Raw genomic sequence first — 10,067 nt, 5'->3', positions numbered from 1 at the left:
GGAATGTGGAGCGGAGTGAGGAGTGGAATGTGGAGCGGGAGGAGGAGGGAATGTGGAGCGGGAGAGGAGCGGAAATGTGGAGCGGAGTGAGGGCGGAGTGTGGAGCGGAATGTGGAGCGGAATGTGGAGCGGAATATGGATGGAATGGGAGCGGAATGTGGAGCGGTGTGAGGAGCGGAATATGGAGCGGAATGTGGAGCGGAATGTGGAGCGGTGTGAGGAGTGGAATGTGGAGCGGAATGTGGAGAGGTGTGAGGAGTGGAAAGTGGAGCGGTGTGAGGAGTGGAATGTGGAGCGGTGTGAGGAGTGGAATGTGGAGCGGTGTGAGGAGCGGAATGTGGAGCGGAGTGTGGAGCGGTGTGAGGAGTGGAATGTGGAGCGGAATGTGGAGCGGAGTGTGGAGCGGTGTGAGGAGTGGAATGTGGAGTGGAGTGTGGAGCGGTGTGAGGAGTGGAATGTGGAGCGGTGTGAGGAGTGGAATGTGGGCAGGTGAGGAGTGGAGATGTGGGCGAAGTGAGGAGTGGAATGTGGAGCGAGGTGAGAGTGGAATGTGGAGCGGTGTGAGGGTGTGGAGCGGTGTGAGGAGTGGAATGTGGAGCGGTGTGAGGAGTGGAATGTGGAGCGGAGTGAGGAGTGGAATGTGGAGCGGAGTGAGGAGTGGAATGTGGAGCGGAGTGAGGAGTGGAATGTGGAGCGGAGTGAGGAGTGGAATGTGGAGCGGAGTGAGGAGTGGAATGTGGAGCGGAGTGAGGAGTGGAATGTGGAGCGGAGTGAGGAGTGGAATGTGGAGCGGAGTGAGGAGTGGAATGTGGAGCGGAGTGAGGAGTGGAATGTGGAGCGGAGTGAGGAGTGGAATGTGGAGCGGAGTGAGGAGTGGAATGTGGAGCGGAGGAGGAGTGGAATGTGGAGCGGAGTGAGGAGTGGAATGTGGAGCGGAGTGAGGAGTGGAATGTGGAGCGGAGTGAGGAGCGGAAATGTGGAGCGGAGTGAGGAGCGGAATGTGGAGCGGAATGTGGAGCGGAATATGGAGCGGAATGTGGAGCGGAATATGGAGCGGAATGTGGAGCGGTGTGAGGAGTGGAATGTGGAGCGGAATGTGGAGCGGAATGTGGAGCGGAGTGAGGAGTGGAATGTGGAGCGGAGTGAGGAGTGGAATGTGGAGCGGAGTGAGGAGTGGAGCGTGCCCAATTTGACTTCTCGCTGCTCAAATTTCACTCGGGTAACGCTCACTTTAAGAGCTGTTATAGCAGCAATGTTCCAACTAGTGGAAAGCCTTCCCAGAAGAGTGGAGGCTGTTATAGCAGCAATGTTCCAACTAGTGGAAAGCCTTCCCAGAAGAGTGGAGGCTGTTATAGCAGCAATGTTCCAACATCTAGTGGAAAGCCTTCCCAGAAGAGTGGAGGCTGTTATAGCAGCAATGTTCCAACATCTAGTGGAAAGCCTTCCCAGAAGACTGGAGGCTGTTATAGCAGCAATGTTCCAACATCTAGTGGAAAGCCTTCCCGGAAGAGTGGAGGCTGTTATAGCAGCAATGTTCCAACATCTTGTGGAAAGCCTTCCCAGAAGAGTGGAGGCTGTTATAGCAGCAATGTTCCAACATCTAGTGGAAAGCCTTCCCAGAAGACTGGAGGCTGTTATAGCAGCAATGTTCCAACATCTAGTGGAAAGCCTTCCCGGAAGAGTGGAGGCTGTTATAGCAGCAATGTTCCAACATCTTGTGGAAAGCCTTCCCAGAAGAGTGGAGGATGTTATAGCAGCAATGTTCCAACATCTAGTGGAAAGCCTTCCCAGAAGACTGGAGGCTGTTATAGCAGCAATGTTCCAACATCTAGTGGAAAGCCTTCCCGGAAGAGTGGAGGCTGTTATAGCAAAGGGGGGGGACCAACTCCATATTGATGCCCATGATTTTTAGAATGAGATGTTTGGACAAGCAGGTGTCCACATACTTTTGGTCATGTAGTAAAAACTACAGTTCAGGCCACATAACCTCCATGACATCATTAAATATCGTCATAATTCAAAAAGCTTTAGGATTATCTGGCTTAGCAATTCATCAGGATCAAAGATAATTATATCCAGTAAGTCATCAAACTGTAGTCAAACACAAGCCTGTGTAGAGCCATATAAACACCAAATACCATGATCCTCTACTGTCCGTCTGTCCGTCTGTAGTGTAAACCAGCATTATATTAAAACGATCAGATCTCTTTGATCCCTGTAAGGTGACAGCTATACCGTCGTTACGCAAAACTAAAATCAGTCAATCCTGCTCTCATTTGTACTGTTAGCTGGACAGCTGAAACACAACAAGGGTAGGTGATAGAGCCAGGAATCTATTTCATCATCGCCCAAATGGTGAAGGTTAGGATTGGGTTGCGGGTCGAGGGTCACAGAGTTAAATAGACCAACACACCAACCCGTAGAGAACACATTGTCTCTCTCTATGGGCTGGGTAATCTCTCATCTGACCCCAGTTAAAGTCCAATTGGTCCTCTTGCAGCTAGATGATAATGAAGTATTGTCGTCAGGAGGATGTTTGTCTCCTGTCCACCTGTGACAGTCACACGATGGTGGTCTGATCTCCAAGTCACCCCTCGGAGTCAGGGAACATAAGTGAGTGTGAGCCCCATCACACTACAACTATTAGGGTGTTTGGGATCCAATAAGGAAAGCAAAGCAGTTTCTACCTAGGATCCAGTACTAACCCACTACCTAGGATCCAGCACTAATCCACTACCTAGGATCCTGCACTAACCCACTACCTAGGATCCAGCACTAATCCACTACCTAGAATCCAGTACTAACCCACTACCTAGGACCCAGCACTAACCCACTACCTAGGATCCAGCACTAACCCACTACCTAGGATCCAGCACTAACCCACTACCTAGGACCCAGCACTAACCCACTACCTAGGACCCAGCACTAACCCACTACCTAGGATCCAGCACTAACCCACTACCTAGGATCCTGCACTAACCCACTACCTAGGATCCTGCACTAACCCACTACCTAGGATCCTGCACTAACCCACTACCTAGGATCCTGCACTAATCCACTACCTAGGATCCAGCACTAATCCACTACCTAGGATCCAGCACTAATCCACTACCTAGGATCCAGCACTAACCCACTACCTAGGATCCAGCACTAATCCACTACCTAGGATCCAGCACTAATCCACTACCTAGGATCCAGCACTAAACCACTACCTAGGATCCAGCACTAACCCACTACCTAGGATCCAGCACTAACCCACTACCTAGGATCCAGCACTAATCCACTACCTAGGATCCAGCACTAATCCAATACCTAGGATCCAGCACTAATCCACTACCTAGGATCCAGCACTAATCCACTACCTAGGATCCAGCACTAACCCACTACCTAGGATCCTGCACTAAACCACTACCTAGGATGCAGCACTAACCCACTACCTAGGATCCAGCACTAACCCACTATCTAGGATCCAGCACTAATCCACTACCTAGGATCCAGCACTAACCCACTACCTAGGATCCAGCACTAACCCACTACCTAGGATCCAGCACTAAGTATCCTCCCTGCGGACCTGGCATCCTTTCACTCCCTCCTCTCTACATTTTCCTCCTCTGTCTCTGCTGCTAAAGCCACTTTCTTCCACTCTAAATTCCAAGCATCTGCCTCTAACCCTAGGAAGCTCTTTGCCACCTTCTCCTCCTCCCTGAATCCTCCTCCCCCCCCCCCCTCCTCCCCTCTCTGCAGATGACTTCGTCAACCATTTTGAAAAGAAGGTCGACGACATCCGATCCTCGTTTGCTAAGTCAAACGACACCGCTGGTTCTGATCACACTGCCCTACCCTGTGCTCTGACCTCTTTCTCCCTCTCTCTCCAGATGAAATCTCGCTTCTTGTGACGGCCGGCCGCCCAACAACCTGCCCGCTTGACCCTATCCCCTCCCTCTTCTCCAGACCATTTCCAGAGACCTTCTCCCCTTACCTCACCTCGGCTCATCAACTCATCCCTGACCGCTGGCTACGTTCCTTCCGTCTTCAAGAGAGCGAGAGTTGCACCCCTTCTGAAAAAAACCTACACTCGATCCCTCCGATGTCAACAACTACAGACCAGTATCCCTTCTTTCTTTCTCTCCAAAACTCTTGAACGTGCCGTCTCCTGGCCAGCTCTCCCGCTATCTCTCTCAGAATGACCTTCTTGATCCAAATCAGTCAGGTTTCAAGACTGGTCATTCAACTGAGACTGCTCTTCTGTATCACGGAGGCGCTCCGCACTGCTAAAGCTAACTCTCTCCTCTGCTCTCATCCTTCTAGACCTATCGGCTGCCTTCGACACTGTGAACCATCAGATCCTCCTCTCCACCCTCTCCGAGTTGGGCATCTCCGGTGCGGCCCACGCTTGGATTGCGTCCTACCTGACAGGTCGCTTCCTACCAGGTGGCGTGGCGAGAATCTGTCTCCTCGCCACGCGCTCTCACCACTGGTGTCCCCCAGGGCTCTGTTCTAGGCCCTCTCCTATTCTCGCTATACACCAAGTCACTTGGCTCTGTCATAACCTCACATGGTCTCTCCTATCATTGCTATGCAGACGACACACAATTAATCTTCCTTTCCCCTTCTGATGACCAGGTGGCGAATCGCATCTCTGCATGTCTGGCAGACATATCAGTGTGGATGACGGATCACCACCTCAAGCTGAACTCGGCAAGACGGAGCTGCTCTTCCTCCCGGGGAAGGACTGCCCGTTCCATGATCTCGCCATCACGGCTGTCAACTCCATTGTGTCCTCCTCCCAGAGCTAAGAACCTTGGCGTGATCCTGGACAACACCCTGTCGTTCTCAACCAACATCATGGCGGTGGCCCGTTCCTGTAGGTTCATGCTCTACAACATCCGCAGAGTACGACCCTGCCTCACACAGGAAGCGGCGCAGGTCCTAATCCAGGCACTTGTCATCTCCCGTCTGGATTACTGCAACTCGCTGTTGGCTGGGCTCCCTGCCTGTGCCATTAAACCCCTACAACTCATCCAGAACGCCGCAGCCCGTCTGGTGTTCAACCTTCCCAAGTTCTCTCACGTCACCCCGCTCCTCCGCCTCTCCACTGGCTTCCAGTTGAAGCTCGCATCCGCTACAAGACCATGGGGCTTGCCTACGGAGCTGTGAGGGGAACGGCACCGCAGTACCTCCAGGCTCTGATCAGGCCCTACACCCAAACAAGGGCACTGCGTTCATCCACCTCTGGCCTGCTCGCCTCCCTACCACTGAGGAAAGTACAGTTCCCGCTCAGCCCAGTCAAAACTGTCCGCTGCTCTGGCCCCCAATGGTGGAACAAACTCCCTCACGACGCCAGGACAGCGGAGTCAATCACCACCTTCCGGAGACACCTGAAACCCCACCTCTTCAAGGAATACCTAGGATAGTGCAAGCAATCCTTCTCACCCCCCCTTAAATGATTTAGATGCACTATTGTAAAGTGGCTGTTCCACTGATGTCAGAAGGTGAATTCACCAAGGTATGAGAGTAAGCTCTGGATAAGAGCGTCTGCTAAATGACTTAAATGTAAATGTAAATGTAATCCACTACCTAGGATCCAGCACTAAACCACTACCTAGGATCCAGCACTAAACCACTACCTAGGATCCAGCACTAACCCACTACCTAGGACCCAGCATCATTACATTACATTAAGTCATTTAGCAGACGCTCTATCCAGAGCGACTCTACAAATTGGTGAATTCACCTTCTGACATCAGTGGAACAGCCACTTTACAATAGTGCATCTAAATCATTTAAGGGGGGGGGGGGGTGAGAAGGATTGCAGCACTAACCCACTACCTAGGATCCAGCACTAAACCACTACCTAGGATCCAGCACTAATCCACTACCTAGGATCCATCACTAATCCACTACCTAGGATCCAGCACTAATCCACTACCTAGGATCCAGCACTAAGTATCTACCTAGGATCCAGCACTAACCCACTACCTAGGATCCAGCACTAATCCACTACCTAGGATCCAGCACTAAGTATCTACTTAGGAACCAGCACTAAGTATCTACCTAGGATCCATCACTAATCCACTAACTAGGATCCAGCACTAATCCACTACCTAGGATCCAGCACTAAGTATCTACCTAGGATCCAGCACTAACCCACTACCTAGGATCCAGCACTAATCCACTATCTAGGATCCAGCACTAAGTATCTACTTAGGAACCAGCACTAAGTATCTACCTAGGATCCATCACTAAACCACTACCTAGGATCCATCACTAATCCACTACCTAGGATCCAGCACTAACCCACTACCTAGGATCCAGCACTAATCCACTATCTAGGATCCAGCACTAAACCACTACCTAGAATCCAGCACTAATCCACTATCTAGGATCCAGCACTAAACCACTACCTAGGATCCATCACTAATCCACTACCTAGGATCCAGCACTAAGTATCTACTTAGGAACCAGCACTAAGTATCTACCTAGGATCCATCACTAATCCACTACCTAGGATCCAGCACTAATCCACTACCTAGGATCCAGCACTAAGCATCTACCTAGGATCCAGCACTAACCCACTACCTAGGATCCAGCACTAAGTATCTACTTAGGAACCAGCACTAAGTATCTACCTAGGATCCATCACTAATCCACTACCTAGGATCCAGCACTAAGTATCTACTTAGGAACCAGCACTAAGTATCTACCTAGGATCCATCACTAATCCACTACCTAGGATCCAGCACTAATCCACTACCTAGGATCCAGCACTAAGTATCTACCTAGGATCCAGCACTAACCCACTACCTAGGATCCAGCACTAATCCACTATCTAGGATCCAGCACTAAGTATCTACTTAGGAACCAGCACTAAGTATCTACCTAGGATCCATCACTAATCCACTACCTAGGATCCAGCACTAACCCACTACCTAGGATCCAGCACTAACCCACTACCTAGGATCCAGCACTAAACCACTACCTAGAATCCAGCACTAATCCACTATCTAGGATCCAGCACTAAGTATCTACTTAGGAACCAGCACTAACCCACTACCTAGGATCCATCACTAATCCACTATCTAGGATCCAGCACTAAATATCTACTTAGGAACCAGCACTAAGTATCTACCTAGGATCCATCACTAATCCACTACCTAGGATCCAGCACTATTAACCCACTACCTAGGATCCAGCACTAATCCACTATCTAGGATCCAGCACAAAATATCTACTTAGGAACCAGCACTAAGTATCTACCTAGGATCCAGCACTAAGTATCTACCTAGGATCCAGCACTAAGTATCTACCTAGAACAGGAAAAGACTCATCCAGAGGTGGTGCTCCTAGTGGCCGGGACTTTAATGCAGGGAAACTTAAATCAGTTAAATGTGCAATCAAAGGCAGAAAACTATGGACCACCTTTACTCAACACACAGAGACACGTACAAAGCTCTCACTCACCTCCATTTGGCAAATCTGGCCATAATTCTATCCTCCTGATTCCTGCTTACAATCAAAACTTAAAGCAGGAAGCACCAGTGACTCGGTCAATAAAAAAGTGGTCAGATGAGGCAAATGCTTAGCTATAGGACTGTTTTGCTCGCACAGACTGGAATATGTTCCGGATTCTTCAAATAGCATTGAGGAGTACACCACCTCAGTCAATGGCTTCATCAATAAGCGCATCGATGATGTCGTCCCCACAGTGACTGTACGTACATATCCTAACCAGAAGCCAAGGATTACAGGCAACATCTTCACTGAACTAAAGGCTAGAGCTGCCGCTATCAAGGAGCAAGACTCTAACCCGGAAGTTTATAAGGACTCCCGCTATGCCCTCCGATGAACCATCAAAAAGGCAAAGCATCAATACAGTTGAAATATTATCGATTGAAATATTATCGATTATATATTGTAAAAACAACCTGAGAATTGATTATAAAAAACGTTTGACATGTTTCTACGAACTTTACGAATACTATTTGGAATTTGTCTACCCCGTCGTGACCGCTCGATCCTGTGGATTTCTGAACATAACGCGCCAACCAAATGGAGGTATTTTGGATGTAAAAATAATCTTTATGGAACAAAAGGAACATTTATTGTCTAACTGGGAGTCTCGTGGGTGCAAACATCCGAAGATCATCAAAGGTAAGCGATTCATTTTATTGCTTTTCTGACTTTCGTGACCAATCTACTTGGCTGCTAGCTGTTTGTAATGTTTTGTCTGCTGAGAGAGATGTCCTTACATAAACGCTTGGTATGTTTTTGCCGAAAATCTTTTTGAAATCTGACACGCCAGGTGGATTAATAACAAGCTAAGCTGTGTTTTGCTATATTGCACTTTGTGGTTTCATGAAAATTAAATATTTTGAGTAATTTAATTTGAATTTGGCGCTCTACCCAATTCAGCAGTGGTTGATTTGAAAATGATCCCGCTAACGGGATGGGTGCGTCAAGAAGTTTTTAAAAGAAGGAGAGTAGGAGAAACTTGATTGCCTAAATGAGGGAGATGTTTTGTCTGCTTTGTGTTTGACCTTTTCCAACGGCATGCAAACAGCATGTGAGCATTCCAACTTCACTCTCACCACACTGGAAGAAAATGAGCCTTCCAACCTCCTTCCAAACAGCCACTTTCCCTTAACCTCACCGTCCTCACAGGCATTCTGAGCTCTAGATGGATGTTATATGTTATTTTATACACAATTGGCATAACTATAATTTGTTAAAAAAGGGAGAGGGATTCAAATAAAATGGGATTTATATATTTTTTTTTAAATGACGGAGGATGTCGTTTAAATGTCGTTTACCTTATTCAGCTTATTCATCATGTCAAGCTATGAAGAAGTCTGTTTTCAGCGTAATGCAAAAAGATTGGTTAGTCTTAAAAATAAAAGTAGCCAATCGGGACCAAAGAAAGCGAGACCAGGAAAGCGAGTCCAGGAAAGCGAGGACCAGGAAAGCGAGGACCAGGAAAGCGAGGACCAGGAAAGCGAGGACCAGGAAAGCGAGGACCAGGAAAGCGAGGACCAGGAAAGCGAGGCCAGGAAAGCGAGGACCAGGAAAGCGAGGACCAGGAAAGCGAGGACCAGGAAAGCGAGGGCCAGGAAAGCGAGGGCCAGGAAAGCGAGGGCCAGGAAAGCGAGGGCCAGGAAAGGGAAACATGGATGAAAGATGACTTAAAGGGATAGTTCTCCCAAATTACAGAGTTGCACAATGCAAAATCGTTCCGCCATTTCCTGGTTGCTAAAATTCTAATAGTTCACCTAATTTCAGTTTCTGTGACAAAATAAACAAGTACAGTTTAGAGAATCATTGTACCATCTAAACCGCTGTGAAATATATTTTCCATAACCAAACATGTTGTATTTTCAGCTGTTTGAAGCTTGTGTACAAAAACAAAAGTTAAAGACGCAAAAAAAAAAAACGAAACGGAAGAACAGGAAGCATAGAAATAGAGCACATAGAACAGATCTGCCGATTCTTAGAATGATATTGCCACTTAATCTTATGGTTGCAATCAGAGAAAGTACACTCCACCCAAACTGGGATAGTCTGTACACACACTGAAGTTACTATGGATACCATATACCAAGAAGCAATGTGATGTCACCTCCTCATTGACCGCCATCCCCACTACCCTCTTCAGACACGTTAGCCAAGTCCTTACCCCTTTCCAAATCATGCCCTTCTCCTCATTCACTCAATCTCCCCTCCCTCCTATCTCTCTCTCTCTTCCTTACCTCCCTCCATTCTCTCTCTCCCCTCCCTCCTATCTCCCTCTCCTCCTTACCTCCATCCGTTCTCTTTCCCCTCACACCTACCTCCCCCTCTCTTCCTTACTCCCTCCCCTACCTCCCTCTTCCTTACCTCCCTCCTTCTACCTCCCTCTTCCTTACCTCCTCCTTCTCTCTCTCCCTCCATCCTTTGTCCCCTCTCCTATCCAGGTGGTGTAATCCAATCCCTGTGGACCAGAGCCTGGTCCTGACCCAGCCCTGACCCAATTACAACGCTGTTGCGCCCAGCCAGGGGCAGATAATTAACCTATTAGCTTAGACCTGCTGCCT

This window comes from Oncorhynchus masou, chromosome 19, assembly GCF_036934945.1.
Source record: "Oncorhynchus masou masou isolate Uvic2021 chromosome 19, UVic_Omas_1.1, whole genome shotgun sequence".
NCBI lineage: Eukaryota > Metazoa > Chordata > Actinopteri > Salmoniformes > Salmonidae > Oncorhynchus > Oncorhynchus masou.
The sequence above is the reverse complement of the archived record's forward strand: the minus strand, read 5'-3'. Positions refer to the sequence as shown.